At 38.3% G+C, this 22,651-nt stretch overlaps 1 protein-coding gene across 3 annotated transcripts in view; it reads right to left on the bottom strand.

Moving 5' to 3' along the window:
- The window catches only part of GULP1 (GULP PTB domain containing engulfment adaptor 1), a 138,659-nt gene that overhangs the window by 93,343 nt on the left and 22,665 nt on the right, over window positions 1–22,651 (bottom strand). For all 3 annotated transcript variants that reach the window (XM_030454659.1, XM_030454661.1, XM_030454662.1), the window contains one exon: window positions 3,110–3,230. The gene's annotated coding sequence lies outside the window, so the exon portion shown is untranslated. The remainder of the gene's footprint in view (window positions 1–3,109; window positions 3,231–22,651) is intronic.

The raw sequence follows: 22,651 nt of genomic DNA, 5'->3' as shown, positions 1-22,651 counted from the left end.
TCAAGTTTTCTCCTACCATATGCCAACAAAAAGCAAGGGCATAAAATAAACACTAATAGTGGAAGAGCAGCAGGATTCTCTCTGCCAGCTTCTACAGTGGTTTCTACTGGAGGACTGAACTGGAAACAACAGCATGAATGTACATAGGAAATCTTTCAATAAATAATGACCTTTTCCTGGGTGAAGTAAGAGTCACACTTCAGTCCACAGAGGGGTTACACCAAAAACTGTCAGGAAAGACACAAATCCAATTCCTTTATCCTCAATCTGCTGCCTCTATACAAACCATTGACAAACCATTTAGATGTTGACATGGAGGTAAATTCCCTATTATCTTATAAGTAAAAATTTTTACATAACTACACACAGCTCAACATTGAGCTTACAAGAAATGCAAAACATCAGTAAATGCACAAGTCAGAGTTCATTAGCTTGCTCTAATGGCACAAAGACATTTTTATGATGCTCATTTATTTGAATAGGCCATTAAAATATAAATTCCAAGACACTAGGCAAACAAATATTAAAATTTATGAAACAAAGCTTTCTCAATGAAATCTTAAATGGCAACTGTGCATTAAGTGCAAGTGCTTGCTTAATCTTCCTTGAGATTTTAACCATGTCTATTGACAAAAAAAGAACACGAGGGGCATTAAGTGTCCCGCTGGCCCCTCCTGCAGGTCTCCAAGGAGTACTTAACATAAACACTAATTTATGGCATTACACACTTGTACTTCAAGTATTTCTAATTCTACTTCAGGGTACTAGGCCAACTGCTGTTTAAATTATGTGTAATTTAGCTGAATCATGACCCTCCACTGGAAAAATCTGCCTTATGGATCATGCCCTTAGAGAGCTGAATGCTGTAATGCCAACTTACCACTGAGCTAATCAAGAATCAGAAAACCAAGCTCAAATTAACTAAAGCAGAGGCACTGAAACAGAAAAATTAATTAATAGTGTTATCCAGGTCATGCATTCTAGAACCTTCTAGCATTTACTGCTGCAGTAAAAATAAAATTTAACCCTCTGCAAAATAATGTAGAAAAGTTGAACTGTTTATTTTAACTCCATTACAGTGAAATTAGAGCATGTTCATCAATCAGTTTGGAATGTTTAGATCCCATCACTGGTCAGCATTTGATTTTGACAGTGCTAGTGCTTAATCCTGGTCCTATCTGTGTGCAAATCTATGAAACTTCCATATCATTTCTGCTATAACTTTGGAATGCTACATGATCCTTTTCCTAAGAACACGTGGATGGACAGAAAAACTACACAGACCTTTAACAATCCAAGGATTTTGTGTTCTTAAACTACAGGCCTTTGCACATAAAAACAGCTTTGTCTTTTAAGTCCAGAATTCCAAATATTATGTAAGTGTGTTGCAAATCAGCAAAAGAATTTGCATCTAAGCATCTTAAATAAATCTCTTTCAAGCGAGTCAACATCTAAAAAAATTATTCTGTGTTTTGGACTCACAATCAGTCCTATCAACATTTTTTGCCAATGGGTCTGGCTTTAGCCCACCCCGTGGCAGGAGAGACCATTAGGTAGTCTTTTTCAAGTGCAGAGATAAAAGGACAATCCAGTACATACATGAGAGATATTTTCAGTTGCTCTTGTCAGCCTTCCACTTGTTTTCAGGCTGCAAGATCCTTTTACAACTGGCACACTTTGAATTTTATTTTAAAATTATTCTTTCTCTTCCCCCTGTATTTTTTGTCTCAGCTCCAAACTGCCCCAAGAGAAACCTTTCAAGAAGAAAGTCTTGGCTAAGTAGCAAAAGAGTAAGGAAAAAGCTAAGACCTTGGATACCTGTTGTTTTATTTCAGAAAGAGTCAAGAATGAGAGCCTTTCATCCCAGCTATCCAGTAAGTAGTGGATTCTCCGTGTCTGGAGCTATTTCCAAAGAGCCTGGATGTGGCACTGAGTGCCATGGGCTGGGAACTGCAGCGGGAGTGGATCAAGGGTTGGACTTGATGAGCTCTGAGCTCCCTTCCAACCCAGCCAGTTCTATGATAAATGAGAACCAAAGAACGTGGCTGAGCCAGAACTGGGAAGCAGCAGCACAGAGTCACAGACATACACAAAAGCTTCCTGAACTAGCAGCAAACTGAAGTCATCCTTGGTCATGCTACAAAATGATACCAGGAATTCCAGATCCAAGGAGCTTTTTATTTGAAACAGTGCTTGCATACCACCTACCTTGAGGACATCAAAAGGGAGGTCAGAGGGAACTGCAGACTATTGATCTGGTTTTGAGAAGTAATAAGATGATGCCAGTGTGTCTAAGAGGCTGTGATGTCACAGCAACAGCCATCTTGGTGCCAGAGTAAAGATAACCTTTGGGAAAACCAGCAGCACCAAGAGATCTGACTTCAGCTCCACACTTCTGCAGAGATACTTCAATGGATTTTGGGATTTATAATCAAATGGATTTCAACTTGATGTATAATCAAATGAACGTGCTTGCTCTAAAGCACATTGCTGCAATTGAATTAAGCAAGCCAAGAAAAAGTTTCTGGTAACCACTAGTTTGCTAAACAGATGCTGGTGCTTATCCTCATGTCAACACAATAAAATTCTGCTACATAGTTTCAGCCTAGCCTTCCTTTCACAGAGCTAAATAAAATATTCAGTTTTCCAGAGGCTCCTAATTCCCTTATTCAGCTTTATTTCATGTTTTTGGGAAGTCTGTCATACTGATACCCATAAATAAACTCTTATCCATAGCACTAATCCCCCAACATTTTGCTGTTTTTTCAATAAGTCAATGGAAACTGCACAGCTGCTGCATTCCCCCTATCCAGACAACCCTTTCTCTCTACACTAAAGAGAAGAGAATCAAGGAGACTGCAGCTTCAGTGGCCTGTAGCTGTGTTTTCAGTCTAAGTAATGAATTACCAGGTGAAGAGATGGGACATAGAAAAGGCTAAAAGAGAAAAAACAAAAAAGACAGAGAGGAAAAGCCTATTTGTAGGGAAGAAACCACAAGTCTGAATTGAGTCATTTGTTTCAGTCTTTAAAAAACCCTCTATCAACCAAAACAAAATCCAAATAATCCTTTTCTGCCAAGTAGTTCAGAGCAGCAATTAAAGCAGCTTACCCTTCTGCATTCAGATGTCTTGCCAAGGTGTAGAGCAGAGAATAATTCTCACGTGGAACATATCACTTGTTTGTCAGTGTTTTTGAAGGTTTGTCAGTGCTACTTTACAGTTTCTCATGTGCTAGAATAAAAAGAAAGAATGACAGTTATTAGCTATGAACTACTACCTCATCAAAACGTAGAAGTTGTTTTCCCTTTCTATGAAATTCAGTCTGAACAACTTCATGGGAATACATTTTACACAAGCTTTTTTTAATAGAATTCTGCTGGAAAAGTCTAACTCAGACTAGAAAGTTGGCAGCAATAGAACCCCAGCTTCAAACTGAAATTATAATTCCAAATATTTTCTTATAGTTTCTTTACCCAGAACTGCCCTACATTGACAAAATAACCACTTAATACAGAGAATCATAGCTTAAACATTTATTGATTTCCATTAAACATGAGACATGTAAGGCATGCAGAATTAATCCAAAATCCTTTACCTTTAAGGAGAATACTACACTCCCACAGATGCATCTGTAGAAATGGTCCAACCTAAGGAAGTTCAATCCACTCCTGCAGAACCAGGATGGGATGCTCTGTGATACTTAGTGATATTATTGCCTCTTGGATCTATTAACTTTAAGGTACTGAGATATCAAGATCTAAAATTTAACCTAACCAGCAAGGGAATATCATTTCCCTGAGCCACAAAAGTAATAAATTAACCTACATCTTTGGCAAATTCTTTATTTCTCTGTCTTTTGCTACCCCAGTGTAAAAACTCATCTTTGTGAGGAACAGGAACTCATGCAACTTTTCTTTTCCCTACATGTCTAGGGAAATGTAAAGAGAAATAAAGAGCAAAGAAAGGATATTTTCTTCATGGATAAATTATAAATTGACACAAAAAAGTGAAAAAAGTCAATAAAGTTCTTGATTATGTTGAACTAGTAGAGTTTTCAGTCTATGAATGATTCAGCTGATTTACAAGGAAGGCAAACTTTACCTCTTCCCAAGACTCTAAGCAGCCTCATTTGGGTGCACGTACTTTGAATTGTTTCTCAAGGGTAAATAGCTTTCTTCCTGGCTCTCTCCCTTTTATTAAAAATAAAGTTGTGCTTTCTTTTGCCTTTTCAACTTCTCTATTTGTTTTCCTATGCTCTGTTCTCTTCAGCGTGTGTCTCCCTAGTTCATTGAAGTCAAATGTCAGTAACTGGCTCAGAAAATACTGTAACAGGAACACATTTGTCAGGGCTTCCCAGATGAAGGGCTGGTATTTTCAAGACTACAATATTCTGGTATGTTTAAAATTCTGATTTTCTATGTGTATCAGTCATTATCAAACATGTCATTGTTACCACTAGGACACCCTTAGATCTTCATAGAAACACAAGAAATAGCAGTAAAACAGATGGCAAACTTGCTACTGACTATCTGAGCTTTCTTTTGGTACTTTTGACATCTCCAAGCCTCAATACCATCACACATGAAGTTGATATTTATGGCAGTGAAATTAAGTTGTCACTGTGATCTCAATTCAGGAAGAGTAAAGCTCACAATAAACTTTAAGCTCTGACTGTCTCTACTGAAACACTACCCACATGAGACAATATTACTCAATATAGACCTAGACTGTTACATGAAGTTTATTTTAGGTAAAGGTATTTTTTCTACTCAAGAAACAGAATAGCACTGGAGGCATCACCTTGCACCAAGGGCTTACTTGTTCTATTTATGCTACCAGGGACAGAAGTCAGACTTACCAAACAAAACTTATTTGAACACTTAAATTCCAAATAATTTCCTCAAGCTAGTTGATGGTAGCTTGTTATTTATGTACTCCTAAATAGTTACTAGTGGTTCAGCAAGCTCATTAACTAAATCCTTTAATACTCACTAGAGTTTGTCCTTCAGACAGCTTGATTTGTAACTGCTTGCATTTACAACCCTTTCACTACTGGCTTTTCATCAGCAAGTTAGTAGAAAAACACCATGACTTTCCTCCTCATTTTTCCTATAAACCTCTAGTTAGGAAACAATCGATAAATCCTGAGAAAAAAGAAAAAAAAATCTGATAATTAATTTTCTTTTGTATTTTGCCTCTGCTTCTATAATTGGTCAAAATCCATTCTGCCTTTCATGCTTTTCCTGTAAAACTTGGTAAGCTAAGTCCAAAAAAGGCCCAGAAAGTATGACTAGTGCTACAGCATACCAGGAGAAAAAAAGCTGAGTGCTAATGCATGAGAGACTTTTTCTAACAGGCTGTATACTGCACCACAACGTTGTGATTCCACTGCCTGGGGTTTCTGCCCAACAAAATGTGTGTCAGTTTCTGTAATTCTGCAATACATCATGCTCACCTATTTCATTTGCTTCCATTATGCCTTTATAGGAACACCAAGAGAATAAATGCTGAAGGTCATTTGTGTAAAGAGTATGTACTGGAGCTACAACATACAGATTTCTTTTCCCTTGATCTAATGTGAAATGTATGCTGTGCCATTTCATGCTGATGACAGTACAGAACTCAACAAGCAAATGCTATACCTTCACCTTGATGCTGTAGTTCTTAATGCTTTCTTTAAGAAAAGAGGTGGAGAAGTGGTACTTTCAGCTTTTGCAATAATGTATTTTTATTTCTATTTTCAATTCTACTTGAAATCTGTACTACTTAAGAGTCTGATACTCTAGACAGAAGATAAAACCATTAACCTATTCCACATGTAATGACTCTGTGGCTCTGCTTGAGCCTGCACAGCCAAGCACCTCCCATCTCCCTGAAGACAGCACAACCTCTAAATCTTCAGCTTGCTTCTGCAAACTCAGGGTTTAAAGATAGCATCCTACTGACACAGGATTCAACCCAGAAAACAAGTCTCCAACACATATTTAAGCATTATTCACACCCAGATCAACATCTCACTCATGGGAGTCAAACCTTGCTTAATAAAAAATGAAAAATAAAAAAATGTTTGAACACTTTGATTTGCTTCTCTCTACTTTTCTCACTTAACTACATGGTAGCACTTATTCCAACTCTACTTTCCATGCTAAAAGCAGGAGAAAAGGTCACAGCCCACTCTGGAAGGCAACACTCATTATTGCACTGTTCAAGGTGGGATCAAAAGGAGCAATGGAACTGGGAACCACTGACCCCATGGCTCTACTCTTTTTTGCTTACTTGCCACTCATTGTACAGTGCCTAAAGGCACTGACACAGCTGCCTTCCAGATAACTGCTCTTCAGAAACTGATTCATATGGCAGGGTTCACAGTCACAGTTACCAATATTTCTAGAACAGCTCTCGACAGAAGGGCTCAGATGTGCAGCAGAACCTTAAGGCAATTCACTGCCTATACTCAAGGCACAGACACTTCAGAAATCATGCAGAGAGGTTCTTAATAAACTGAAGTTAGAGAAAAACATGGAAGTCCCTTTGCTGTGATCTGCTCTTGTACAGAAGCCAACAATTTGTTTCAGAGTACAGCATCAGCTCTGACATTCAAGTAGTTGGTAAACCAGCATTTCTAACACTGAGTAGCACTCCCTCTCCTCATTTACACCTGATTATCACAATAACAAAAATATTTATAAGTGCACTGTATATAAAATTCTAAAGAATATTTTCACTAAAACATGTCAAAATACTTGCAGTCATGCACAGGCCAGTATTACCCATACCATAGAATAACACACAAGAAGGAAAGGAAGCACAAGAAACTCAGCTACCAGAATACAGTCCAAAATATACAAGTCCCAGCACACAGAATAAGATTTTCCTAAATATTCAATTTTTACTTTACTTTCAAGAGTGGGAAGATGCCTCTTTAGAATTATAGCTTAAAGGAAGCCATGACAACTTTAGAAGACACCAAACAGCATTTAGTCTAGGCTATAAAACCCTTGCAAGATACACTATGCTTGACATCATCTCAGAGCAAAACGTTCCAAACCATTTAAACTTTGCTCTTTGAAATTCTGGGATAAATAACCACACTTGCCCTAGTGGGCACATACAGCATAGCTGGTGCAAATAAACTCATATTGATCATGCTATATAAAAAAACATTCCAAACCTTAAACCTACATGAAAAGTAAAAGTCTCCTCAGCTCCCAACACTCTCAACTAAACTTCCCTTTCCAGTGTTGGTTGCAGCCATCTCTGTTGATGTGTTTTCTTCAGTTCATACATCCATGCCCTGGTGCCTTCATTTCTATGTGACTGGCTGTGCAATATACATTATTCTTCCTTTGAGTGCTTATAATATTTATAGACATTCTGGGCCAACAGATGTAAAACACAACCTCTTTTCTATAATAGGAATAAAAGTCTTATTACCTCAGTAGGTAGTGTACATTACCAGTGCTTTTACCTATGCAGTAACTACTGCTGAAACTATCTTGGATCTGTGGTGTAATGCTATATAACCTTGCCTAAATCATAATGCTAATATGTAAAGGCCTAAAGTAAATTCTAAAGTTGGGTGATACAAGAAAGAGAAAGCAAAACTGAATTACTCGATTTAAAGCCACCCTGAAATATAAATGTTACAGTAATGTCATAAAATAATGACCTAGAGCAGCTTAAGGAAGGAAGCAACCAGAACATGGATTAGTTGTCAGCAATTGGATTCAAATTGAAACCTCTTGTCAAGTCCTATGATTGTCCCAACAACCTGTTCTGTATAATATCTACAAAAGGTTGGGGACAGAGCTTTCAAAACTTTGATGTCATGGTACAGGAAGCTTTCCAGGTAATAAAAAAGAGGAGGGAAAAAAAAAACCCAGGGAATTAGGGTGCTTCTCAGGAGAGAGCTCTGACTTTTTACAGTTCAAAATAACATTGTGGAAAAGACAAGAAAAAAAAAAATAAAATAAAGGATTAAATACATTCCCAGACTAGACATAGTAATTTCTTGTTCTCTAAGTAAGACTAGATAGCAAAGATGAAACTAAAGGTGAAGATACTCTTAAGCAAGGAAGAAACATCAAAGTAGAATATAACTTAATTCCTCTTATAAGAGAAATTTATCCCAGGGATATGCTGAAGATCTCCAAGACTAGAGAGATGAGCAATATATACAGCCCTACCATAGGATGCAACAGCTATTTTATTCCTACATTTTATGACCAACTACCAAAATAGCTCTGACCAGATGAAGAAAAATCTCCTTATCATTGCAAAAGAAGCCCCAAAATCTGACGGTAGCCTAATGAACTGAAGTAATGCAATCTGTCTAAAATCCTACTTATTTTACAGCCTCTTGATAGGCAGCAGGCCCAGTTACAGCTATGCATGAATTGTTTTAACACATTTATATGGGATGCTTAAAACTGATTCAGAGGACAACATCTTTACACCAACCTACATTTTCATTTGGCTCAGCAGGTATTTAGGCAGAGCATCACCACTGCTGGGTAAGCAGCTGCAGGGCTGAGCAGATCCCATTCCTGCAGGGCTGAGCAGATCCCATTCCTGCATACTCCCCTAGAGATGGTGACCATGAATGGAGGGGCATTTTACTCAGCAAAAGTCACTGCTCATCTGAATTACTCTGCTCAGCACAGACAAGCCAGCAATGGCTCACTACTCAGCTTCACTGCTGCGAGGAGGGGCTAACTGCCAAAGAGAACAAATTAGTCATAAACCCGTTTTGTTTTCAGATAATATTTCATATTTAATTTTTTCCTGATCATGTCAGGAATTTATTGCCTGCTTATTCTATTGTTATTCTGACTAAAAATCAATACTGGAGAAAATGACAACTTTTGACACTGTGGGAGTGCTGGACAACAGGAATTTTCAGAAAAACATGAAAGAACAATGAAGCAGAAAAAAACAGACAAGCAAGAAGACTTGAGACTTCAGCTATAGTTGTATGCTTATTTTTTTTCTGACCATTAAACATCACCTAACTGTGCCTGGATTACTGACCTGGAGAATGGAGATAGCTTGAGTGCACCAAGCTGAATGAGTAAGCAAAACACTCTGTTCTGGTTTGGGCCAGGATAAAGGTGATTCTCTGTCTTGTACTTTTGCTTTCAGCTATCTTGTAAATAGCTGCACTTGCTACTTATTAGTCACTAAAATAGACTATATGGAAATAATTTTATTTATTGCATATTTTAATCTGAAATCAATGTACTATTTTGATACTTACACTATGAAAACACTCCTTTAGCAAGAAGCAAGCAAAACAAACTTTTAAAAAGTATTTTAGCTGGGCTTCTCAATCAGGTAAAGGTGTGGATTTGTTTACAAATCTTAAGAAGGTTAACATCAATTTTCATCTGAATTTTTAAAAGCTCTCAGAGATTTATTTGCTAAACATATTCCACTACAAAAGCCTGTTTAGCTCTGATCAGTGGCCTAAAGCCAGATATACTCCAACCTTGTTTTGCAAATCACATTACATAAAGCAAGGATAAGCCTGAGTTATAATGAAAAAATCTATTAGATTGATAAAACTCTTTTAGATAAGAAGATCAAAAATTATGCCTGAACCTAAGCTATTAATAGGATTGAATTTAAACTTCTCTGGCAAGTTTCAAGCAAAGTACATTCTAGATTCACCTACATGAAACACAACACCCCATAAAACATACTTTCAACATTATTTCTGTTTCTTTAAGGAACCTATAGTCAACCTGACTAAAAGGAAGTTTTACTAGAAGCCATCCATCACTCTGCCCCAAGGTCTCACCTCTAAAGTAAGAAACTCCTGTGAAATAAGAGTCATCCTTTAGTATTTCTGTGGCTCTGGATCATTGACTGCAGATTGCACTTACACTGGATAACATCTTCCCTCCCTGCCTTCAATGCCATTACAGTAATGCCCTCAAGGAAATCACTGAGCATCACTTCTACCAGCACAGCTCCATCCAACACAGACACTCTCCACAGTTTTAAGCAAACTCACTCTCCCTGGAATGCAGTGTGACATTCCAGCCAGGCACAGACCATCTACACTTTATCTCACTCTGACTCCCAATGGCTATCTAACATCTCCCCCTAAAACACAGTATTGGGCTTTGTCATAATTTGGATGCAGTTTGGAAGAACAGCCCAAGGTCTTGGCGAGGTCACTGAGCACTGTAAATGCATTCAGCCTCTTGTAGAGTGATAAGCAGTAAGTGAATTAGAAGAGAAGGTATAGCCCCTTCCTTCTCCTAAAGCTTGTTTTGGTCTTTTGAAAAGGGTAAAAATTACCTTTACAGAAATTCTAAAGTAGATGGGATCTTACTCTTCATATTCTTTGCTAAGTTTATGTTCCTGAAATACCATCCTGATTCTAGTGCTTATTTTTTCAGTTAGTAACTTGTTTTCTCCCCCCTCCCTGCTTAAACCATTTTCCACTTCATCTGAGTGTCTCATCTTTAATTCTTCCCTCCTTGCCCTTTTTGGTTAAAGCCTCTCTCTGTTGAGATGACAGAAATCACAACGTACACTGACTGCTGATGGGAAATCAATACCTGCAAAAATCCACAGTTTCTGGGTGGGACTGCTGCCTGGACCTTGCATTTAGTCCTCTGCAACAGCTTGCTCTGGCTGGCTTGGGGCAGCACACCATTCCACTTCAACACAACTATGAAGGAGCTGTGGTGATGTCATGCTTGGCAAACTCTTGACTGAAGAAGGGAAAATATTGCTTCTAAATGGTTTCTAACCACAATTGTTGTTAAAAGTCCCAATGGAGTAACTGCTGGACAAAGGGGCAGCTATTATATAGTCAAAAACTGCATTGCTACTCCATATATATTGTAACTTCAGCCCACCACCATCTTCTTGCCAAGGTAAACTTTGAATCAATCCTTCCTTTCCAAAGGAGATTTTAAAAACCTATCGGGTACTCTTTCATTTGGTAACATTTATGATTATTAAACTTTCATAACTGCGCTTGTTATTAAGCATTTTTTAGCAAAAAGAGATCAAGAAATGGACAACCCTTCTTATTTACATATTACAGATGTAACTGTTCACTTTCCCACCAAGTAGAGGGTAAAAGCCTAGTGGGCCCATTTGGCACTTCCATTTTGCTTAAGACTATTGCTAGAGATTCCAACATATTCTTCAAGATGCATATTGCCTTTTCCTTCCTAGTAACACCACCCCAAAAAAAAAAATGGTATGAATAAAATTCAGGCTGTATTACAGAATTTTAATCTTACTTCTATTTCTTGAATTTTGTTAAGAGACAACATTGTATTCACTTTCACAAAGATTAATTATGTCTGCAGGAATTCCATCTGAACCAACTTCTACCTTCTCTGCATTCACTTCTCAATAGATACTTTAAAAATATGTATAATAAAGAAACACCTAATCTCTGCATTTTTCCATTTCAGATCAGAAGCCACCTAAATTTGCAGTGGAAAGTGTTTCTTTTTTAAAACAATCAAGTATAAACCCATAATGCATTCTTGTCATATAAAGAAAAAGCATGATTGCATTTTTCAATATATTACAAAGAGATTGTGTGTATGCACATAGTCCAGCAGTAATAGACATTTCTTCAGAGAGGCACAGACTACTAGACTACTAAAAGCACTATTTAATTGCAAAAATGCAGCTGTCAAGGCACAGTAATGACAATACAGGCAAAGCCAAGAGAAATGCAGCCCCAGTGGAAAAACATTAGGATATGTCCACTCAGAAAAATCCAGGATATGAGATACTTAGTAGGGACTAGCAAAACACATCATCAGCAGTTTAGAACAGTCAGGTCTTTTGTCAAGGCTCATTTTCCAGAATCTCAGATTTTGCACTTATTTTACCTACTTAATTGGCTACTGAGTTAAGCTAAACTTCCCTCCATAAGGAAGAAATGTCCAGCAAAGACTAAAAACCACAGGAATTAATATTAAAAGACATTCATGATACCAACACGGGACACTTAAGTAAAGGAAAACTACCCTACTATTATCTCACCTGATTCTATTCTACAATAAAACAGTAACTGTAGCTCTTAGAACTCAAAAGCACACATACTCCCATACCTAAGACCCTAATTACCAAAGGTTTTTCATCACTTCCTATAGAACTCCTAACAGGGTGCTAACCCCAAGCAAGACTTTTGCATGAACAAAGGACAGACTATGATTTATCACAGTAAGGTGCAATGGACCACAAATCCACTTGCCAGCTCGTATCAAAGCTTATCAGTTTCCCTAAGTGAAAAAAACCCTGGATGCCATTTGAAATCATTAGAAACCCCAGTTAATACTTAAGTTCCCCTGGTGGGGAGAGCTGGGGCATGGGGGATAGCTGATGGAACCCTTTTTGTATAGCTCAGTATAACTTGAATCAGACTCCTACTGCACTATGCCCTAATTACTGTTTTTTTCTTATTAATGAACAATGTGACTATTAATCAAGATTTAAGTGATTAACATATGCATGTTGTTAATCACTACAAAGTTGTTTTTATTTGAAAAGTATATTTCATTTGCTCTATCTGTAGAATGAAACTAGCAGAGCTTTACCAATTATTGGCCCCGTGTCAAAATGGGTTTTCTACAACCAGACTTGTAACCAGATTAGAATCCCAAGGACACCCTTTATGTATCAACTGTGTATAAATAACCACACGATAGCAGCATATTCTCTGTGGATGAAAACATAAACAAAACTGTGAACAAGAGAGTTATTGCAGGAAACACTGGCTTGGTGATCATATAAAAAGACAGAGATGTCAGAACTGCCACTGTGAAAACTCAGCTCCCATAAGAGATACTGGTTAAATCAGGTAGGGAGTTGCATTGTACTGGAAAAACTGAAAAGAATTCTGGATGGTAAGCTTCTGAAGGCATTCTTCCTCTGTCACACATGGAGTTGTCTCTCTCAGTACAGCCATGCTGAGTAACATCTCTAAGATCAAGGGCTTTTTAATTAGTCCATTCCACATGTTGGCTACGTTACCCAAACCCCTCTCCCTTCCCACAGCACCAACAGCAAAAGCTGTACCTATAACACACACTGAATATGTTTTTGCCTTCTTTCTGGATATCTCCCAGCAGCACAATGTCTAACCTTGGAATTTGCTATATGAGCTATTCAACTTTACTTTTTTTAAGGTATTTGTTATCAAAGACTTTTAGACATCCATGCTCAAACAACTTCTAAAACTACGCCGCGAGTCCATTTCCCTCCTCGTTCATTTTTGCAAGAATCTTTCCCATGCACACCAGAAAACAGAAGTTTTGCACTTTTTCCTGGAGCACATGCACTCAGTCTTTTTACAGTATTACAATTTGGGGGGCTTAATTCGTAGGATAACTAAATTTACTGAAAAGAGCAAGATAAAGAGCACATCCAAAAAGCCAAGTAAGGTATGACCTCCTTGGGTCTATATAAGCAAATCCTCTGAATTCAGAGAGGTCCAGTTGAAACTTACATTTACATGTATGAGGGACTATGAGAGAATGATATAAATATGAGAGACTGATCTAAAAAAATAGTTTTAGCAACAATTTAATTCAAAAACTCACAACCAGCCAGCTCTGTAAGATGCTGTGTGCCTCCCACAGCATTCTCCTACAAGGTCACAGTGCATATTTTACAAAATTAGGTACAACTGCTCGTTTTTTAAAGTACACAGAAGTGGCAAAAAGATATCCTTGCTTTGATTTTTAATTAAAAGCTCAATAGCTACTACAATACCTCTGTTTTCTCACAGTTCAGTTATTCACTAGATTTTTATACATGGGAATGTCATTCATCTTACATTATTGTGCTCAATTTCCTTTTGAGAAGTTCCTTCAAAGGCCTTCCAACATCAGCCTCCCATTTTTCTGAAAGCAAAACAGCTTTTAAGTATACACTGAGATTTCTGAGCCCCTTTCCTGCCCCACACCAGTGATTTAACACGGGTTAAGATAAAAATTAAATAATTCAGCTGTCTTTTTCAAGTAAGCTCTAATATTTCAACTAGCAGGCCAAAGTATTGAATAGATGTCCTCTAATCAGGTAGTTAGCTCCTGAGAAATCATGAAAATATACTCAAAATTCCTTAAGCAGCCAACTGCAACCCACCTGCAGAAACCAACAGCTCAGTACAGATGTTTGTCAACCAGATCAATATCATAACATAAAGTTTCTCCTGTGCACTGAATCAACAGTCAGAGTTTCTAACTTGGACACTGATAAAAGCTTATGCTTTCAGCACACACCAAACTTTTAAATATTCAAAAAGTATTTGGACAAACCTATGCAGGTAAAACGTTCATGAAGTTCCCTTAAGCACAAAATAAATCATCTTTGATCCAAGTTGTCCTTGACATACAGATCACCAAGAAAGTAGCTCTGTGTGCTGCTTCATCCTTATACTCATCCCCAATAAATAAGGAAAATTAGTAGACAAACAGGATATATCAAAGACAGAGTATTAATATCATTCCACACAGTTGTTCTTAAAAATTCTTCTAAGCTCCACCATAGATCTATTCTAGCAACTACAGCTTTTGTTTGTTCCACTCATCCAATACTAAGGTCCAAAGCTCCCACTTAATTGCTCTCAGATGCTCTCCCAGGAATCCAAGCTGGCCCGAGCTAGAAATGAATTTGCCCACTGAATCTGTTCTACAATAAGCTGCCAGAAATAATCCAGAGGTTTTTAAAACTGAAAAGACAAGTTTTATCAAAACATCTGCCATAAGCAATTTGCTTAAAGAAGAAAACTCAGTGTGATTGGTTCAACAAAGGAGGCAGGAGCTTCTACAGTGAAAATAGGAGGCAGTTAAAAACACATTGTAGGTATCTGGACCCTAAGACCACACCACATGTTCACAAAAGAGCAGTAAGGAGAGGATATTGCACAACATGCAGCAGCCAACAACATACCAAAGTGCAAAGCTAGGAAGCAAGAGTTTTCCTAAACTGTAGGACAAAATTTACCTACTGTATCTGACACAGGCTATTAAATGTAGCAAGACGAACCTCTCTTAGGGAATGGCGATTCAAGGTCCAACCAGGAGTTCCAGCAGAGACTCACAAACAGTGCTCCGAGCCTATAGCCACAGGGTTGACTAGCCTGGATCAGTGCTGTTGCTCTGAGAGCAACTGATCTCTCTGCTGGCTTGCTCAGGAGTGAGCTGAGCCTGTGAGTTTGAGCCTCACCTTTTATTGGCCCCTAATCCTGCTCATGTGCAGTGGGTCCCACCCTAATTGGGCACAGGTGGGCTTGACACAAGCTCATGCCACTCCCTGGCAATTAGTGGCACCTGGTTGCCTCGTTACACTACAATTACATTTCATCTAGTCAGGATTTCCACCTGTGAAAAGCTAGAAGTTTCAATTGAAACACCTCAAAGCATTGCTACTGTGTTGTTCCCAAAAGGCAGTTAACTCAGAAGAACATCTTCACTGTGACATCTTCCCTGCCCAACAAACATGCACCACCTCCAAAGCCAGTTATCCAGCACCTGGATTCCTGATCAGTTCCTGTTATGTCTCTCCTTCACTGATGTTTTGGAGTATAGCAAAGGCATTTCTCATTTCTCTTCCTGAGAAGCATTAAGTCTTCAACTGCCAACTTTTTATTTATTTTTGTGGATCTTTGAAACTCACCCAGTTTCTCAACAACTTTATCTGCAAGCAGGCATAATGGTCACTATGGCTCCAACTTTGAACCTAATTTTATTAAGATACAGACAATACAAAAATCACCTACTACATCATTTACATTTCATCTCATTTTCTCTACCAGTGCTACATCCTTCACCATCTCTCACTAATATGTGAGAACCACAACGCACACGCAGCAGCCTCCTTCTTAATTTACATTATTTGAGACACTGGTGCTTGGCAAGGCCTCAAAACAGGGATTCAGATCAACACAAATACAACACACACAATACACATCACAATAACTCACAGTCACATATGTGGACCTGAAGAAGTAGCATCTGGAGGACACTACACAGAAATAACCAAAAGAAAAACCACCTCACATAAAGAAGTAGTTGGCCCAGCTGAAGCTTTCCAAGCAAGAACAGGTATCTGCTGAATGTTGGCACAGTCAAGGTTGCCATCTGGTGTAGCTCACCTGTTTCATTTAACACCTCTTACATAAGGTTGACAGAAACTGGAGAGAAAGAAGCAGTGCATTAAACATAATTCCAACTATCTGGCTTCCAATGTTGTCAAATATGCCATGAAATACATGACAGACACAAGCTGGCTGCTCTAGCCTGCATAATAGAAAATTACCATCAAGAAAGTCTGGTATTCCATTGCAGCATAAAACCATTGCCACTCCCCTCCTTAGAAAACCAAGACAGACAGTTTGGAAGATACAGTTCACCTTGTTTTGGCAGAACATGAAGATCTTGCAACTAAACAGCATGAAACACAGGCCACCTAGGAGACTTCCAATAAAAATTCCATTCCAGCTGCCAGGATTCATTTCACCTTGACAATACTGGACTCTAATAAACTTTATTCAAGTATTTTTTACAAAAATGGAAACAGACATAATCTGACTGCAAACTTCAGGCTGCTGCTTACTTTAAACAACATCTGGGTACTGCCAGTGCTGGAGAGGTATGAAAGTTCACTGAGCCTTCCTGGCTGTAGCAGCACTCCATTGCTTCACCTCTTCTCTCTCTATTCCCTGACCTTTCTCAGAGCAGTCTTGTCAGAGATAAAAGCTACTGGGTTTGAAAGCAAGATGTTTCTAAGATGGTAAAAATCTTAGAGGAGTGTTATTTCATGGTTGTGATTAAAGTGTGTATACCCAGGGGAAGAATAACTGATGAGTCAAAATTATTGCTGATACAGGAGGCTTACAAACAACTTTGCTTCACACAGAGATGTACTCCTGTGTATTAAAACAGCTCCAATTTGCCCCAAGGCAACTCTAATCCCACAAGCATGCACCTTTTGCCCAAACCTTGAACCTTTAAAGAAATTCCAAAAGAGATGTCAAACTGGAATAGCAGCCTTTTCTTCACCCTCTTTTATTTTAAAGCAACAGTGGAATTTAATGTTTCATAATGCTAAATGTTCTTTGGTTGTGCTGACTGTGCAGCTGTGAAAAGGCATACTCCTAAATCCAGGCATTAGCTGTGTTTCCCAGTACAGCAGCACAGGGCTTCTAAGAACACTGCACTCTGGGCATGCCCTGTTTGGATACTTAAGTCCCTGATCATCCACCACTACAAAATTCAGACAATAAAGTAGTCTTGAAACTACAATACTGGGTTTTTTTCTTTACAAAACTAAAAAGAAAATCCCACTCTTTATTTCCATGAAGTCTGGGTATCTGTAGCAGTGACAGAAAATCATTTTATCTGTCAAGGGGAAGGCAAGAAGTTTGGGAGACTCAAGTGCCAAATTTAAGTGACCCTACCTAGGGACATTAGAGTAATACTTTTTTAGTAATTTCTCTGATGAAAGAATATCAGTAAAACAGACTTTTTTCATGTTCTTGCTATTATTCCTACTACTGTATGAGTAAAGATCTATGAGAAGCAGCAGAAATACCACACTAAATGGTGCTGCTTCTAGGGGTGGCCAAAAAACAGCCAATATGTCAAGACATTAAAAAGGATGACATAGATTCCACCTTAGCCTGTTTATTTGGAAGACAAATATAATTCCACAGCTTCTTCTGTTTTTTCATTACATATGTGGAAAAAAACCCATGAGCTACTTTTTTTTTTTTCTTCTTCTTTACAAAATGGTTTCAGATTTGCAATTTTGTGATTAGTATTAGTTTTGGGATTAGAGTTAGTTTTTTGCAAGCTTTTCTTGCACAAGTCTGCACTTTTGGTACAAGGGATACATGTCCCATCCAAATCACCTACCCACTGCTCCTCTCCTGCAGGCCAGTACAGTCAAGTTGCTCATGGGATTCTGATTACATCTTTAGCCTCCTTTTTTGAGGAGGGAAAAAAATCTTGCCTATTCAGACACCCCAGTCTTAGAAGATGAGAATTACAACAGGAGGTCTTGCAGTATTTTCTTAGTTGTTCTCGTAACGTCACAATATGGTTGGAGGAGAAGCAGGAATTCCTTTTGTAAATTCAGAATTAAGATCCAGAAAAAGAGCACAGAAGTACCTAACTCCTGTTGGGACTTCAGGAACTCCTGCTATCACATAACAAGTAGAAGGAGGAATTTCTAACAGATTCTTGCCCTGTACAGTACTAACATGCTAACTCAGAAGCACCATATTCTGCTTTTTATTTAATGAAACTGTAACAGGAGCTCATTCTACAAGAATATAATGGATCTTCCTGGCTGGTATGAAAGTCTGAAGAGTTTAGGTTCAAACTTCACCCAAATGTTTTATTAAGGTCCAGTGCTAATCTGCAACCTTCACCAAAAACTGCATAGAGTGCATACGTGCATCAAGAGGTGAACATTTCCATGTCCTATATTGAATATTAAAACTTTTTTTACAATAAAGATGAGAAAGCTGCATTCATACTTACAGTGTCAGTACAGTCTTGTAAAACCAAACTCCAGAGTTGTGGTTAGCAAATCAAATGTCACAGATGATAGCAAACACAGAACTCTCTGAGACACTAAAACAAACCTATATAGTGCCAAGATGTTGCTGCTTAAAGACAAAAAAACCCAACCCAAAACAAACTAAAACACATCTTTGTGCAGTGATTGGGTTTTGAATAGTTACATTGTAAGAGGGAGAAGTTACCAAAACCTAATCCTTTAAACAGAACCCAAACCAAGTACAGCACTTAAAATTCTCCCCATCAGTTTAGAGATGAGCAGTAGGAAACTCTTGCTGGTGACTGAGAGACACAGCTTTACCTCTAGGAGAAAAATCCAAATTGTATCATGCTCTTGGACTTTCCTGTTTAAAGGGATACTTTAACATTTATTGGATATTAAATATAAAACCCTCTTTATCTTCCTTTTCAGACTCAAAAGCACCTGTCCAAAGTGAAGGCACCTTTAATGACAGCTCAGAAACTCCCAGGGTAAATCTGGTGTTTAGAAGCCTTTCCTTTTAGAAGTATTCCACACACTATTTTTCTACCAAATCCCAGGTGAATATGACAACACAAACTCTCCAAGAGCTCTCTCATCAATTTGGACTAAAGTATCTCTTTAAAACTGTTATCATACATAATGTAGCTTTACTGCACTATAGAGTTTCCTGTCAAATCTCAGTCACTACTCAATGGCCCTTTCTTTGAAAGCAACACACAAAGATCTGTCATCACAGTTAGCTCTCAATCTGCTCACAGAAAAATGAGAAAAACACCTGCTCAGACATGGTAATAATCTGAAATATGTTTTTTTTTTATTCTATATTCTTAACAGAATGTAGGGAAGCTGCATAGAATCATTGTAGATATTAGAGTCATTTACTATATTTAGGAACAAAAATTTATTTTATTATTAAGTTTTCTTAGTTAAGGCATTTCTGAATTAGAAACAAAATGCCATGTGATTAGCAAAATACTAAAATTACCAGATGTTACAATCTAGACCCCAAAAAATTCCAAACCCACCAACCAACACCCATCCCCAAGAACTAAAATTGAACCACTTGCTGCTTTTCAGGCACAACCAATCAAACTATTAGCTCCCACTTTGAAGGCTCAGTGGCTGACCTGCACATTGAAAAGCCTTACCTTAAGAAATGCCTTTTAAACTCAGCTGCCTTCTAAGTGCCACCCATCATCAGAAAAAACAGATTATTCTCTTTACATTTGGCTACTTTGTCAAATTCTTCTGGCTCTGTTTCATCAGTCACACCCACACCACCCTTGGGCAGTGCAGACCCTAAGTCTGTATCTTCCTCTTCCTGAAGCACAGAATAAACAGAAATTGGATGCTATTGATAAGGAAACCGAGGCAGAAAGCTCTATCATTTACCAGCCCCCAGCTCTGCCCCAGTCAGTAGTTCAGAGGTGGCAGTTAAAGGCAAACTGTGAACTTAAAACAGGAGGAGAGTTGAGCTGGGAATAAACCATGTTTTGCATAACACAGAACCATAAACACTGATGTGCAGCAGGCTGCCCTTTGGAAGCCCTTCTAAAAATACATGTACACACACTTGTCACTGCTACAAAACACCATAAGGGTTATTACTTGCTGTTCCAGCACTCAGTCTCACAAGATGGTCTAATAATGCTGGTTTGCTTTCCAGTAAGGCTTCCTCCCTGCAGTTTGTTTATACTCAAGAATTATAAATAAGATTCCCTTTTCAAATCAAAACATCCGCTCTTCCATTCAGAGTAAAATGAATCAATTGGAGCATATTTATGTACAACTAGAAAACAAAACCCAAATGCCTCCAGATGTGGCCTTTGTCTACCCATTATTGCCCTGCAGACCCTGCAGAAGGGTCTTCCAGCTTCAACCTTCCCCCAGTGTCCTGGGCATTCATCCCACTGCAGAAAACTCCTACAGAACAAACCACGGCAAACCAGGACACAGCAGGAGTCTGTGTGACAGTCAAGAGGCATTACAACCTGGATGGTTTGTCTCCTGGTGTACTGAACAGAGTAATTCCCTCAGTTTGGGTTTTTATAGAAGGGCTATTTCATTCACAGAGAACTGGTTGTCTTGCAACTGATGACAAATTGCAAGATGAGAGCTATGTTACCTTAACTAAGTTGTCCAAAAGCAGAAATAGTGCATTAACTTCTGGATTTTAACACTGAACTGTATTCTCAACCCAAGCTTAGCAGGCTCAGTCTACCTTCATTTCTTGCTTCCAAATAATTAAATTCCAATCTAAATTCCAATCTATGCTGATTCTGACTAATTACTGCCTTGCTTCCAAAAATTCTTTTAATTTTTTCAAAACCAGGATTAAAATGGAGAATTTCTTCTTTAAGAATTCGGAGTCTCCAGTTGTCTGTCAGGTCTAATGAATCAACCTTTCTATCACTCTAATATGGTCACAGGAGAAAATTCAAGGCTAAGTCAGTTCTGCTGTTCCTCCATTTGCTCTGCATTTTGTTATGACTTCAGTACACTGGTTAGTTGTGTTATTAGTGTTTTGCCTTTCTAAAAACTAAACTAAATCTCTAAATCTAGAGGAAGGATATGCAGTAACATGTAAAAGGATATTCAGGGTCTAAATACACGTGTTCCAAAACTCATGTGCTCACTGTAGCAAGGGATATTGCCTTCTCCAAAGTTTTGTACAATAAAAGAAAAAATCTCAAGTGATTTCATCTATTAAGCTGGTCAGATGTTTATCACCTTGTCTTTAAGCATGCTATGGGAAACTAAGATATGGGAAACTAAGATAAGATGAACTGTAGACTTCTGTTACAATAGAAGCATTTGGATCTGTAACAGAGTCAGGAAAATTATTTCCCTTTTCATTCCATACAGGCTCCACTATGTTTGCTTCTCACCTTAGATAAATGTTACCACCAATTCAAAGTAAAAAATAAAAATAGCCTGGTTTCATTATACCCTTGAGTAACAGGCTTTTTTCCTTTCCATTTTGAACAGTAGAAGCACCCAGTCCTACTGTGTAAATGAACACTAAAGGCAGAAGGGAACAAGGGAAGTAAACAAAATCCTGCATTAATCCCACAGGTGGGGTTAAAGATGCCAGGAGAGAGCTTCAGACTAATGCTACGTATAGTGCCCTGGTCTAGCACTATGGAAGCACAAGATTACATCAGCAGACCAGGCCTTGTTCAATAAATAAATAAACAAGCAATTCACAAGGCAGTTTTTCATTAGATATTTGGCATGCTAGTGAGAGTAATCAGGGAATATAGATATCAACAACAGTTTTCTATTTATCTCCTCTCCTCTTTCCAAATAAACAGGACACTGGAAGAGTGTGCTCACTGTAACTATGCAAATCTAGCAATTTTCACTATGCAAGTATTAAAATGTGGGGGTTTATTCCTAGGCAGTAGGCAAAGGAAAAAAATTGACAAGTGAAGCTCATAGAGACTCTTACACAAACACTGATTGTCCCATGTGACAAGCACAAGCAGAAAGGGCCCATTTATATTTCTCTGTCACTAAGAATCACTGCTGAAATGAATCTTTAGGAGCCCGATCTGAAGTTCAGCAGACTTTTAATTCACTGCTCCTTTTGCACAACTGATATTTCTGGGTTCTTTTTTGTGTCTCCCATTCTTTGCAATAGAACAACTCAACCTGATGCTACAGAATGCCAGAGTAAGGACTGAAGACACACTGAATGCTGCCCTGAAACATCACCTCTTCACCAACAAGAAATAGTTTTATAGCAAACAAACAAACAACAAAACACACCAACAAGCCCCAAACAACTTCTGCAATCGCAGCAAATCCTGTTTACACCAGGCTTCTGTTAAGCTCACAAACTGTGGCATGTCACCAGAGCATCTAGCCAATTTTTGCTTTATTTCTCAGAAATACTTCAATCAAGAAACCTCAGCACCAGCTACACTTGGTGTGCCAGAGCATCCTTTGTTACACACTGTAACTCCCAAGGCTCTGACAGCACAGCCCATGCTGTTTAGTACTGCTTATCATAAAGTACATGAATGTATCTGTCCCTCACCCCACGCTCCTTTATTCCATCACAAGCCTCCTATCTGAAATGCACCTATATTCTTACC

This window comes from Calypte anna, chromosome 7 (genome assembly GCF_003957555.1).
Source record: "Calypte anna isolate BGI_N300 chromosome 7, bCalAnn1_v1.p, whole genome shotgun sequence".
Classification (NCBI taxonomy): Eukaryota; Metazoa; Chordata; class Aves; order Apodiformes; family Trochilidae; genus Calypte; species Calypte anna.
This window is presented reverse-complemented; position numbering and strand designations above follow the sequence as displayed.